The sequence below is a fragment of the Podarcis pityusensis genome, assembly GCF_964106645.2.
Source record: "Podarcis pityusensis genome assembly, chromosome: 6".
NCBI classification, from domain to species: domain Eukaryota; kingdom Metazoa; phylum Chordata; class Lepidosauria; order Squamata; family Lacertidae; genus Podarcis; species Podarcis pityusensis.
In genome coordinates this window covers 83,867,723-83,880,466 of record NC_138030.1, presented here as the reverse complement: position 1 = coordinate 83,880,466, position 12,744 = coordinate 83,867,723, and the positions used below count along the sequence as shown (strand labels likewise).

At 44.5% G+C, this 12,744-nt stretch overlaps 1 long non-coding RNA gene across 1 annotated transcript; it reads right to left on the bottom strand.

Annotated features, from left to right (window-relative positions):
- Nucleotides 1-344: 344 nt before the first annotated feature.
- On the bottom strand, nucleotides 345-12,505 carry LOC308480667. Its single transcript, XR_013988208.1, has 2 exons — nucleotides 12,138-12,505; nucleotides 345-1,170 (listed from the first exon to the last, which is right to left on the bottom strand). It is a non-coding gene; the product is annotated as an uncharacterized lncRNA (long non-coding RNA).
- Between the last annotated feature and the right edge of the window lie 239 nt (nucleotides 12,506-12,744).

Sequence of the window (12,744 nt, the reverse complement as noted above, 5' to 3'; positions counted from 1 at the left end):
CAGTTTGGTCAAACTCATGCTGGTAGCTTCGAGAACACTGTCCAACCATCTCGTCCTCTGTCGTCCCCTTCTCCTTGTACCCTCCATCTTTTCCAACATCAGGGGTCTTTTCCAGGGAGTCTTCTCTTCTCATGAGGTGGCCAAAGTATTGGAGCCTCAGGTTCAGGATCTGTCCTTCCAGTGAGCACTCAGGGCTGATTTCCTTAAGAATGGATAGGTTTGATCTTCTTGCAGTCCATGGGACTCTCAAGAGTCTCCCCAGAACCAGAATTCGAAAGAGAGAGAGAAATCAGCATTTTGTATTCAGTGCTAGAGATGTTCTTTATTTTTATTTTATTTTAAACTTTTTATTTACACTTTCCAGGTTTATACATTTCGCTGATTTTACAATCATTTTAACATTTCAAAACTCGACTTCCTTCCTCCTCTTTCTGCGATTCCTTAAATTTATTTTTAATATCTTCTGCACATCCAAATTAACTTAATTTGCTCTCATTTATTTATCTACTTTAAATATAGGTAAAGGTAAAGGACCCTGGACACTTAAGTCCAGATTTCAGACGATTCTGGGGTTGCGGTGCTCATCTCACTTTACAGGCCAAGGGAGCCGACGTTTTTCCGCAGAAAGTTTTCCCGGGTCATGTGGCCAGCATGACTAAACCGCTTCTGGCGCAATGGAACACTGAAACCAGTGCATGAAAATGCTGTTTACCTTCCCACTGGAGTGGTACCTATTTATCTACTTGCACTTGGCCGTGCTTCCGAACTGCTAGGTTTGCAGGAGCTGGGACAGAGCAATGGGAGCTCATCCCGTCGCAGGGATTCAAACCGCCAACGTTCTGATCAGCAAGCCCAAGAGGCTCAGTGGTTTAGACCACAGTGCCACCTTTAAATATATACTCTTATAAAACTGCAGGTTGTTGCAATAACCCTGCCAATGTTCTCATCTGTTTACAATTTATTTGTAAATATTCAATAAACCATTTCCATTCTTTTATTAAAAAAATCTTGTTGTCTTGATTTCCGGTAAGTTTCACCATTTCTGCATGTTCCATAGTTTTTGCATTCATTCTTCCTTTGCTGGGACTTCTGTTTCTTTCCATTTTCGGGCGAGGAACATTCTTGCCTCTGTAGTAGCCTACATGAATACGTTTCTATACGTTTCTATCCCTATAATTCCCAAGAGAAAGGTTTCTGGTTTTTTTTTACAAATGTTATTTTAAACATCTTTTTCAGCTCATTATATATCATTTCCTAGTAAGCTTTAACCTTAGCCTTTCAGTATTTGATCTACAATGCCAAAAGCAAGCTTCTCGTGTCTCTGGAAACTTTATAGTGAATTGTAATGTTACTGTGTGTCATATTTGAACCAATTGGTGGGTGTGTTTTTTCAGCTGGTTGTTTTGCGTTACTTTTTGGTAGTGGATGGATTTCCACCAAAGGTTGGAGCTCCTTGCTCTACTATTTCTATATAACTTTTGCTAGCATGCATGGAATTTTGATGTATTAACATTTGGGATTAAAGACCCGACTACATGTTAGGCATAGCTCGATGTAGCTTTCTCTGATTTTTATTCTGCCCTACCTTTTAAAACTAAGGGACGCGGGTGGCGCTGTGGGTTAAATCACAGAGCCTAGGACTTGCCAATCAGAAGGTCGGCGGTTCGAATCCCCGCGACGGGGTGAGCTCCCATTGCTCGGTCCCTGCTCCTGCCAACCTAGCAGTTCAAAAGCACGTCAAAGTGCAAGTAGATAAATAGGTACCGCTCCGGCGGGAAGGTAAACGGCTTTTCCGTGTGTTGTTCTGGTTCGCCAGAAGCAACTTAGTCATGCTGGCCACATGACCCGGAAGCTGTACGCCGGCTCCCTTGGCCAATAAAGCGAGATGAGCGCCGCAACCCCAGAGTCGGCCACGACTGGACCTAATGGTCAGGGTCCCTTTACCTTTACCTTATCTTTTAAAACTATGGGGTTTTTTTTTTGCTCTTGGGACATATTGTCTAAGCTGCATTTTAAAAGCTCTTAGCTGCATACACTGGTTTTTAGGCAGGAAATGGATTGAGTTTTAACGTTTTAATTAATGTTTTAATATTGTAACGTTTTAATTGTATATTTTTTTTACTCTGTTGCAACTGCCCAGAGGACTTTTGCTGATTAGGCTGTCAACAAATGTTCTTCAAAAAAAAAGTCATATTTTTTGTTTGCTTGTTTAATATGAAAAACAGCTGTTGCAATCAGGAAGGAAAAAAGAGGGGGTGGGGAGGGGGTGCTTAACCCTTTCCCTGCTGACCATTTACCTATCATTATACAGAATGCATAAATCATAAATCATTTTACTTGTATGCCGCCTTTCCATAGTTCATGCCACACTCGAGGCAGCTTACAACATGAAAAAAACACACAACATAATTACAAATAAATATAATAAAAATGGTCACACACAATAATAAAACGCATAAAAAAAAAATACACAACCAAATTAACCATTAGAGCATTAAATCATAATAAAAATAAAGATGTAAAAAGTGAATATCAATAACGACACAAACCCCTAAACAGCAGCCTCGGGTTTTGTGACTGAAGTCAGTCAAGGCCTTGTCTTCCGGGCCACCAAAGCAGGGAGCAGGTCTTCCACGACTCACAACCAAGAGAGTCTCTTAAAGCTGTCACTTAATGCTGCTTTTTCCCTCAGAGAGGAAAACATATCGGTTTCTGTGCATTTACCCGCATGGGGAGAAAAGCAGTTTGAGGACAGCAGTTTTGAGAGGGGAAAGGGGGGGCAGGGGGAAAAGTTGAGGGCAGTTTAATTGTACTACTATTATTTACTGAATTTACAAAGCACTCTATACACAGAGGTCTCAGGGCGGTTCACCGAAAAGAGGGCAGTTCACTGACTATTCTTTGATTTCTGAGTACTAGGGCTGCATACATCTGGATTTCCCCAGACACAACCAGGATTTGGGCAGCAGAATGACGTCTGGGCAGATTTTTGCCAAATCTGCAAAATGTCCGGGAAAACCTGGACGTATGGTATTGGGGTGGGGGGAGGTAGTTTTTTTATTTTTTAAAAAAAATCCATAGAAAAAACTCAACAACTAAAAAAGAAAAAAGCAAAAGTAAAAAAAAAAGCCCAACTTTGTCCAGATTTTCAGTTTTGGGAATATGGCAACCCTAGCAGTGACTGCTTTTCATTTTAAAAAAAATTGAGCAGGTAAAAATTATACTGAATTCTGTTTGTGGTGTACGGTTTCGCCTTGAGGTGTCATGGGATCTAGGATTAGAAACAGAATCTGTATAGTCTGAGGTAGGGACTTCCCCGAGCGATCTGTTTGACTGTGGGTGGATCTACACACAGGGCGAAAAAAGCTACAAATAAGCCAGAAATTAAATTGTTATAACAAAAGAGAGAGAAAACGCTATGTGAAAACCTCATAGAAAATTTTTTTGCTCTCTGGCGCCATCTGGCGTTGTATGTTCATAACACATTCAAAATGTAGTTTTTTGACGAATGTTGGTGAGTCCCTAATATACCGAGAGACCTCTTTTTGGGCATAGAAGTGAATAAAGATGTCCATTCTCATCTCTTGGAACCGTGAGCTGTATGAGACCTCTGCACTGACCTGATATAAATGCGAGGAACCTTCCATTTTCCTCATCAGCAGAGCAAAATCTCATCCTTGTTTCTGGTCTATTTCAGGTCTATTTCCTGGAAGTCTTGGTCCATAGTTGTTCACAGTCTTGTGAAAATGGCTGTAGCATCGCATGGGGTCCCAGTTAAAACTGCAGTGTGAACCTGGGGTGATGGAAAACGTCACATACAAATGGCAGCTGTCCCCGCAACCAGGAGATTTCTGGTACCAGAAAGTGAAAACCATTTAGATGGGCTCACCAGTCTGGTGGCACTGGCAGAACTACATTATTAGGCAGTACACTTGGGGTGTCCCACTCTGGCATCATAACAGCCTTTTGAGGTAAGACGGAGAGATACTAGCCCAGGGTTATCCAGATTTCCAACATCCAAGTCCAGCACTGTCCACTTACGCACTTATGGGACGCGGGTGGCGCTGTGGTCTAAACCAAGGAGCCTCTTGGGCTTGCCGATCAGAAGCTTGGCGGTTCGAATCCCCGCGACTGAGCTCCTGTTGCTCTGTCCCAGCTCTTGCCTACCTAGTAGTTCGAAAGCACGCCAGTGCAAGTAGATAAATAGGCACCACAGTGGCAGGAGGGTAAACAGCATTTCTGTGCACTCTGGTTTCCATCACGGTATTCTGATGTGCCAGAAGCGGTTTGGTCCTGCTGGCCACATGACCCAGAAAACTGTCTGTGGACAAACCCCGGCTCCCTCGGTCTGAAGCAAGATGAGCGCCACAATCCCATAGTCACCTTTGACTGGACTTAACCATCCAGGGGTCCTTTACCTTTACTTACGCTACCCTGGTGCTTCCATTTTTTACACTGTCTAGATGAACCCTAAATGTGTAAATTGGGCCTCTTGGTGTGTGAATTTGGCGTTCATCTCCATATCCCACCAAGGTGACTTTGTCAGTTGACTTCACCACAATGTTTTACCTTAATGCCTCTGCCTAATAATAATAATAATAATAATAATAATAATAATAAATTTTTATTTATACCCTGCCCTCCCCAGCCAAGACCGGGCTCAGGGCGGCTAACAACCAATAATAAAAACAAGTTGATTAAAATACAATTTAAAAGAATTAAGATACAACATTAAAACAATTAGGGAGCAATCTCTTCATAGGAGGAGAAAGGAAAAAGAAAGAGGGGGAGGGAATCAAACTGATTCTGAGCCAAAGGCCAGGTGGAACAACTCTGTCTTACAGGCCCTGCGGAAAGAGATCAGATCCCGCAGGGCCCTGGTCTCATAAGACAGAGCATTCCACCAAGCCAGAGCCAGTGTTGAGAAGGCCCTGGCTCTGGTTGAGGCTAATCTAACTTCCTTAGGGCCTGGGACCTCTAGGGTGCTGCTATTTATGGACCTTAAGGTCCTCCGTGGGGCATAACGGGAGAGGCGGTCCCGTAGGTATGAGGGTCCTAGGCCGTGAAGGGCTTTAAAAGTCAAAACCAGCACCTTAAATCTGACCCTGTACTCCACCGGGAGCCAGTGCAACTGGTAAAGCACTGGGGAATATGCTCCCATGGCAGAGACCCCGTGAGGAGCCTCGCTGCAGCATTCTGCACCCACTGGCGTTTCTGGGACAGCTTCAAGGGCAGCCCCGCATAGAGCGAATTACAGTAGTCAAGCCTGGAGGTGACCGTTGCATGGATCACTGTGGCCAGGTCGGGGCGGGAAAAGTAAGGGACCAAATGCTTGATGCGGCGAAGGTGGAAAAATGTCGCCTTGGCTGCTGTTTTATTATTGTTTTACCATTGATTTAAAATGAACAAAAAAGGGAACCCATTTTCTTCTGGAGGCATAATGCACTGAAATGGTATCCTTTATCCTATGCCAGAATTTGAACTATTCGGTGCTAAAAATTAGAAGGGCTTAGTCACAGATGAGAAACAGGGTTCCAATTAGAGTAAAATAATATTTTTTTTGTGGGGAATAAATGTAGCATGGCTGCACGTGCAAAAAATAAATAAAAAATCAGCCCTCGTAGGCTTAGTTGGCAATGGTTATTTTTATACCCTGCTGGCATTTATGAGCAAATAATCATTCGCATAAAAATAGGGAAAGAAACAGTGTTGTGTAGGCAGATCTGTTTTGGCATTTGGATGGACTGCATAGGGGGTGTTCAATGTGCATGCTCCACAGATATTATATGCCTGGCCTCTCCTAATCCTGTCAGGTACCTGTAACCTAGAGACACCACCTTGCCAACAAAGGTCCGTATAGCAAAAGCTATGGTTTTCCCATTAGTGATGTATGGAAGTGAAAGCTGGACCATAAAGAAGGCTGATCACCGAAGAATTGATGCTTTTGAATTATGGTGCTGGAGGAGACTCTTGAGAGTCCCATGGACTGCAAGAAGATTAAACCTATCCATTCTGAAGGAAATCAGCCCTGAGTGCTCACTGGAAGGACAGATCCTGAAGCTGAGGCTCCAGTACTTCAGCCACCTCATGAGAAGAGAAGACTCCCTGGAAAAGACCCTGATGTTGGGAAACAAGGAGAAGGGGACAACAGAGGACGAGATGGTTGGATAGTGTTCTCGAAGCTACCAGCATGAGTTTGACCAAACTGCGGGAGGCAGTGGAAGACAGAAGTGCCTGGCGTGCTCTGGTCCATGGGGTCACGAAGAGTCGGACACGACTAAATGACTAAACAACTAAACAACAACAACCTGTAACCTGGATCTTCTGCATTCAAAGTATGTGCTGTCTCAACTATAGCTGCTCCCCAAGCTGTGATCTGCTGTCCCATTACACCTTGGGGTGGGGGAATAAGGCTGTCCACAAGGATTAAACTGCAATGATTTGTCCTTCTGGTATCAAATGTGAACATTTAACTCCTCTCCCTGCTTTTCTGTCTACTAGCATCCATCTGGTATGCAGGCTAAGACCCTACCTGCTCGCAGACTGTCTGGGCAGAGTGGTGCATGCTCTGGTTATCTCTCGCTTGGACTACTGCAATGCGCTCTATGTGGGGCTACCTTTGAAGGTGACCCGGAAACTACAACTAATCCAGAATGTGGCAGCTAGACTGGTGACTGGGAGTGGCCGCTGGGACCATATAACACCGGTCCTGAAAGACCTACATTGGCTCCCAGTATGTTTCCGAGCACAATTCAAAGTGTTGGTGCTGACCTTTAAAGCCCTAAATGGCCTCGGCCCAGTATACCTGAAGGAGCATCTCCACATTGTTCAGCCTGGACACTGAGGTCCAGCTCCGAGGGCCTTCTGGCGGTTCCCTCACTATAAGAGGTGAAGTTACAGGGAACCAGGCAGAGGGCCTTCTCAGTAGTGGCGCCCGCCCTGTGGAATGCCCTCCCATCAGATGTCAAGGAAATAAACAACTACCTGACTTTTAGAAGACATCTGGAGGCAACCCTGTATTGGAAAATTTTTAATGTCTAATGTTTTACAATTTTTTTATGTGTTGTAAGCCACCCAGAGTGACTGGGAAAACCCAGCCAGATGGGCGGGGCATAAATAATAAAGTTATTATTATTATTATTATTATTATTATTATTATTAGCAAATAATAATACTGAACAGCCATATTAAGAATATATTCTTCTTCACAATACGGCTCTCCTTTCAGTCTTTTAAGTTGCAGAGCTGTGTGTGAAGGTTGGCACTCCTAGATAGATAACCGTGCTTCTTGTTTTTCCTCACTTTCAAGGACTGGCACATCAGGGCCTTTGATCTTGCCAGGGGCTGAGGCTTGCCAGGATGTTGACAGTGTTTTACGTAATTGCTGGAGAAAGCCTTGCAGAGCGTAGAAGCCGAGGAAAGGAAGAAGCAGTGGGGTGCTCTTGGGGCATATCGCTCACATACTGTGCCTTCTGAAAGGTACGTTCATGGAAACATTCCTTAGTTTGATTGTCCCGAAGCCACAGGAAACATGAATGAAGGGGAGAGAATTTATCTGGGATAAGAGCCAGCCAGATGTGATTTTTCTCCCTCTGCTTCTCTCCCACCCCAGCCAAGCGAGTTCTCAAACGAGAAACTTCAGAGAAGTCCCCCTCAAATCATTGCTATAGTATAAGCATTGCTGCCACTGGGATCCAGGTCTTTTTCTTCTTTGGCAATCCCTCGTAGCTGAGTAAGATTGTCTTCCATGAACATGGTCTTAACAGTGAGTCTGTAAGTGACTGTGGAGGCCAATTCTGGATCCACATGTCCTTCCACAGTGGGGACATAGGTTTCTGGGTGGGAGTTGATCACGGTGAGGGTTTGCCAAGCATGCCTTCCTCTTAGCGCGTTTCTCCCTTGCGTCCTGAGTTTGAGTGTCTTCAAAGCCCATGACACCTTTTGTAAAGGCTGTTCTCCAACTGGAGCACTCACAGACAAGTGCTTCCCAGTTGTCAGTGTTTATACTACATTTTTAAAGATTTGCCTTGAGAGAGTCCTTAAACCTCTTTTGTTGGCCACCAGCATTATGCTTTCCATTCCAGTTCGGAATAGAGTAGTTGCTTTGGAAGACGATAATCAGGCATCCACACAAACATCTGTCTTTCGCATATGCGCCGCTGGGTGCAAAGATCCACCCAGCGCCCCCAAATTTAGTTTAGCCCCCCAATTAACTTTTATTATGCTTATGTCAGACACCACGCTTACGCCTTATCTCTTGTCTACGAAAGAAGGGAGGAAAAAGAAACAAACTTTTTTATTTGCTCATTTATTTACAATACACTTATACTTAAGTATACAACACCACTACACTTAAACTTACAAGTATTGTTTAGGCACCTACTTAGGAGAAACATCAGTCGTGTCAAGGGTGTCACTGACCCCGCTGCCGCATAGCAGCTCAATACAATATGCAATATAATATTTTGATGTAAGAGTTAATTTTGCGTGCTCGGCGCCATTGTGAATGACAAGCGCCACTGTTGTAAATGACAAGTGCCATCGCTGGTACAGTGCGTCTTTGGTAAATGAGCGCACAAAGTCAAAAGTCCTTTAGTGAAACAGTAGGTATACGTTTTGGTAATACATAGGTATATATGTATTTTGTTTTTCTAGCTTGATAAAAACTATTTCTTATTTCATAACAGGTAGATAGTTAAGAGCAGGGGTCAGCAAACTTTTTCAGCAGGGGGCCAGCCCACTGTCCCTCAGACCTTGTGGGGGGCTGGACTATATTTGAAGAAAAAAAATGAACAAATTCCTATGCCCCACAAATAACCCAGAGATGCATTTTAAATAAAAGCACACAGTCTACTCATGTAAAAACATGCTGATTCCCAGACCGTCTGCAGGCCGGATTTAGAAGGCGATTGGGCCAGATCCGGCCCCCGGGCCTTAGTTTGCTTACTCCTGGTTAAGAGCTTAGGCAGCTTCAGCGGCAGGTGCCTGGCGCCCCCCAGAATTTGGCGCCTGGGTGCCCCGCACCCCTTGTACTCCTGGGTAAAGACAGCCCTGCTAGGACTGACAGTAGTCAAGCAACACAAATAAGAGATCAAACAAGGAACTGGAGTTTCAAAGTGAGCTCATTTTGACGGCAACAAGCCAACATGCCCCTGCACCCAAATAGCAGAAAGCTAGAACTGGAGTTGTCGTTGATGTATGAAAAGTTGGGTGCTTTTTCTATTCAGATCCCACTGAGCACCACCACCACTATTTGACCAAGGTTAGCGCTGAACTGTACTGTACTTAAAGGTAAAGGGACCCCTGACCATTAGGTCCAGTCGTGACCGACTCTGGGGTTGCGGTGCTCATCTCGCTTTATTGGCCGAGGCAGCCGGCGTACAGCTTCCGGGTCATGTGGCCAGTATGACTAAGCCGCTTCTGGCGAACCAGAGCAGCACACGGAAACGCCGTTTACCTTCCCACTGGAGCGGTACCTATTTATCTACTTGCACTTTGACGTGCTTTCGAACTGCTAGGTTGGCAGGAACAGGGACTGAGAAACGGGAGCTCACCCCATTGCGGGGATTCAAACCGCTGACCTTCTGATCAGCAAGTCCTAGGCTCTATGGTTTAACCCACGGCACCACCCGCGTACTGTACTTAGGAGTGTAAAATAGATTCCAGGATGGGGGAGGGGTCACTTTTTAAACAGGAAAAAAATTAAGACACTCATGACTTTAGTCATGCATAAAAAAGCATGGAAATTTTATGTTGATGTATTCCCTAAACATCAATTCACAGAAGGTTTACATTGTAAGCAGGAAACACGGTTTTGGGGATTTTTGATCCATGTCGCTTTTAAGTCTGCTCACTCTCTTTCTGCCCATCTTCATATACATGAAAATGTATATTTAAATATGTATGTTAATATGAATTTTAAGTGTATTTTCTCTCAAAATATGCACTTCTAAAAGTATTTACGTTGAAAAGAAAAAAGCAAGTGCCTTTTCATGTGTTTTTTTTCAGTTGAGAACTGTCAGTGGAAGAACTGTCAATGGAAGTGTGAATGCCAACGGATAATTAAGTTCTCAACCACAAATTAGTCTGAGAGGATGGTTCATGTTTGAATTCAAAGAGGCTGAATTCCTCAAGCATCTTTACACATTTCATTATTATGGGTCAACAGATTTGCTACCTACTGCAGAGTGTATGTGGTCCAACTTTCACTCTGCTTTGTATATTTGCAAATAAGCCAAACGTTACAAAGACATCCTAAGTTTAAATTGCTTCAAATGGAAGAACCCCAGCAATACTGTCCTGGAACTTTCCACCAGTAAGGGAAGCGGGGATGAGCTAACAGGATATGATTCAGGCTGCAATCTGATATGCCCGTTTCCCAGCTAGTCTTGGAGTATGCAACAATATTTGCACATATACCTTGCCAAAGCAACCACCCACTGCAACAAGGGTATTCCCCTTTAGGTATTCCACGATAATGGGACTGGTGCTACAGGTTAAGGCCAACAATGGCTTTGTTTGTCTGGAAAGGTCTATATAGTTTTAGCTATGGATTTGTGTAATTCTGTTCTAATAAAGGTAACTCGCATCTGATATGAGTGTCAGGCAGCAGAGGAACCAACCTCCAGGAACGGAGAAGACAAGGAAAAGTCCTTACAATCTGCTTTTTGTTCAATATTTACAGAGAGAGGCTTGAGAATGCAGCCTTTTGGATAATGGCATTGTCCCGAGTGAATCTCCACCCCCACTCCCATCTATCCCACATTCGTCACTTCTACGGGTGCTGCTATTCTACGGGTGCCCTCTGTCTTTGAGCTCTTTGCTCTCCTACTTTCAAGGCTCGCCAGGTTCTGGGAGATGGAGGGTTTGGAAGGCTTTCTAGTGATAAAGTGTCAGCCAGCTGCTCCAGCTCTGCCTCCTCCTCCTCCTCCTCTCCCATTATTTCCCAACTTTCCCCCTCATCTTCCCCTGAGCTGTGACCTCCCTCAAACCCCTGTTGTAATTCTGAACTGTCTTCTTCTTCTCTGGAAGGCTCAGGCTGGGGAGGTGCTCTCCACCATCCCTCTTCTGCCCAGTCCCTGACAGTGGTGGTTAGGTTCTGGCCACCATGCATATAAGCAAAATCGCATAAAGTCGGACTGACCCCTAGAATACCATTTAAAAACCACGTAGAAAATTGCAGATGAATGCGGCTCTTAGTTTTCCTCCTCTTTCTCCTCCTCTCCCTCACTGGATGATGCTTCAGATGATATAGAGACCGGCGGGGTTGACCAGTAGCTGGAAGAAGTGCTTGGCTGTGGTTCAGATCCAGAGGTGGGGAACAACTAATGCCTGCTGCTGGTGGTTTTCTTGGTGAGGAATACAGTGGTTGGCAGATGCTGTTGCCTCTTGAGCTCCTTATATATTTCATGATACGTCTCGGGGTGTCTGCAATCCCATGGATGATCTTGAGGCTGCGTTCTATGGAGGGGTTCAAAGTCTGCAAACGGATCGTTTGCGTGCTATGCGACTTGGAGGAGTTGTTCTAGCTTGCTGGCTCATGCCAGCACCGTCAATCCTTGCATCCTGAACCTGATCTAACCAGTCCCTCCAATGCTTCAACAGTCTGTTGGCCCTCAATGAGCTCTTCCACTCTACAAATCTCTCTGCCTCCTCCAATTGTCCTCACCAACTGCCTCTTCCTCACCTAAACACTCTCAGGAAGGCTTGAGAGCCAGTGTGGTGTAGTGGTTAAGAGCGATAGACTCGTAATCTGGTGAACTGGGTTCGCGTCCCTACTCCTCCACATGCAGCTGCTGGGTAACCTTGGGCTAGTTACACTTCTTTGAAGTCTCTCAGCCCCACTCACCTCACAGAGTGTTTGTTGTGGGGGAGGGAGGGAAAGGAGAATGTTAGCAGCTTTGAGACTCCTTCGGGTAGTGATAAAGCGGGATATCAAATCCAAACAACAACTCTTCTTCTTCTTCTTCTTCTTCTTCTTCTTCTTCTTCTTCTTCTTCTTCACTTCTTGGGCTGCTGCCTGTTTTCTCCTGCTCTACCACCACCTCCCTCACATTTTCACAGTTTTATCCTCCCCCCACCACCCATGCATGCCATTTTTACATCATAAATAAAAAAATCTTAAATGAGTGAGTTACCTGTATATAGACTGTTATGTACTGAAGTTCTTACCCTGGGCCAGCAGGGGGATACTGTAGATAGTTATGCAAATGAAGGATCGAAAGTGACGTTCAGTGATTGGATGGATACTGTAGATAGTTATGCAAATGAAGGATCGAAAGTGACGTTCAGTGATTGGATAGTTTTAGAAAGTTGCTACAGTAACATTGTACTGGAGCTCTATATAAGCAGGCTGACTGAGCCCTTCATTTCAGTTCTGTTGTGGCCTCTGAATAAAGAAGAGCTGTTTGAAGAATCGCTGTGTCATCTGATATGTTCACCCACAACTTAACATAGACCAAGCCAGGAAGGCATTCTCTTATGCTGCCAGAGGGATTGGTAGGGTTCACACTGTGGTGGAAAAAGCACCAGAAAGTTCCAAGGAGAGAAAGTAGCCATTGTCTTGTCTATAAAGACTAGACTGTCCTTACCTGTTCGTAGGGCACCAGAGGTGAAACATCCGTAATAAAAATACCCGTGAAATGCACAGAACAAATAAAACAATCCTGTTTTCCAGGACCAGAATCCAGCAGCAAGAAGAGGACCCTGGATGGTGCAGTTAGTATTTTTAGAATTTTGAAAAAC